Genomic DNA, 1651 nt, shown 5'->3' on the forward strand with positions numbered 1-1651 from the left:
CCACAGCAGTCACTCCCAAAGTGATAGCTGATTCCTCATAAAAACAAAGTTATTTCCTACCATGCATGTGCTGTTCGTATGTTCATTTTTGCAGTCTTTCTCACTGTAGAAACAATGTGACTCCTTTTGTGTTCTCAATAGGGAGATAGATGAATGAATGAATGAATGAATGAATGAATACAATAGTTGAGTAGTGATCAAAACTATGAAGACAGAAGGAATAAAGCAAAGAGAAAACACAGTCATTCAGAGCGTGGGGTGGTTATGATATGGTAGCGATTAAGCAAACACCTGAAAGAAGTGAGACAGCTTTCTGAGCATCTATAACAGCAAGTACAAAGACCCTGAGGCAGGAGCAGCCTTGGAGTTGTCAGGAAAAGCAAGGAGCTCAGTGTGAATTAAGTGGGGTGAACGAATAGGAGGGGGGTAAGACGTGATGGAGCTCATCTAAAACTGCAGTATCCGTGAATGAGTAGCATTAGTTATTTAATAGTATTTCCAGTGAGATAAATGGATAATGTTATTAATCAGCGATTTCTTCTTCAAAATATAAGAGAAAGTGCCATGTACAGAAAAATTGGAAAATTCCCTTATTATTGATTAATCACCTTTTCTTGTACTCTGGCCTTCTTGTTTATGAAAATTACCCCATGACAAAACTGTATCTATCAATAGACTTATTGAAGACAGAATTCTAATTCCTTTATAATGTTATATGTATTTAGCTCTGAATGAAATGTGCCAACAAAAAGCATATATCTTTATTTAAAAACCCATGTCACATTTTTCTTCATTTTGGACTCCTGAAATAGCTTTTATCTAGACAAATAAATGATGTTGGATGTAAATTTATATTCTGATACATAAATTATTTTAACTTTTAATTAAAAACTAGCCATACTCCATCCAACTCTTTTAACAAATTTCCATCTTTTGCGAGTATATGCACATATGGAATTCTTGCATATGTTTCTTATTCATGTGCTTGTGTGTGCCATGCTTTACATATATACTTGCATTGCCATATGGTAGAGAAAATATGAACATGTGAATAAATCAAATATAATTAATAAGGTTCATTACAAGCAAGGCCTCAAACTTCTTACGGTCCCCCTTGGCCACCCTAATGCAGATATCACATATTTGTACATATTTTCTGTTTTTAGATGGTAGACTTTTGAAAAAAAATGACATTACCGCAGTAATTTAGGCTCACAGTGGGCCTAGGAAGCCAAATGCTCTTTAACGTATTAAAGACGCTGAGTTATTGCATGTTGAAGAACTGACAATATGAAATTAGGTTATTGTGGGTCTTACAACTTTATAAGGAGAAGCCTAAAGACAATTTTGCCTTCTCAACAACCTTCCTGAACGCATTTTTTACCCACTTGTTCCTCAAGCTATAGACCAGGGGGTACAGAATGGGGATGAGCATAGCATAGAACACAGGTGCGATTTTGTCTGTGTCCATGGAATGAGTCGAGTTGGGCTGGGAGCACATACAGATGACTGTCCCATAGAAGATGGAGACGGCAGTGAGGTGAGAAGCACAGGTGGGTAGAGCCTTCTGCTATCCCTCTGCTGAGTGCATCTTTAGGATGGTGACAAACATGAACAGGTGGGAAATCAAGATAACCAGGAGAGCAGAAAA

The sequence above is a fragment of the Hipposideros armiger genome, unplaced genomic scaffold (genome assembly GCF_001890085.2).
Source record: "Hipposideros armiger isolate ML-2016 unplaced genomic scaffold, ASM189008v1 scaffold_253, whole genome shotgun sequence".
In the NCBI taxonomy this organism is placed as follows: domain Eukaryota; kingdom Metazoa; phylum Chordata; class Mammalia; order Chiroptera; family Hipposideridae; genus Hipposideros; species Hipposideros armiger.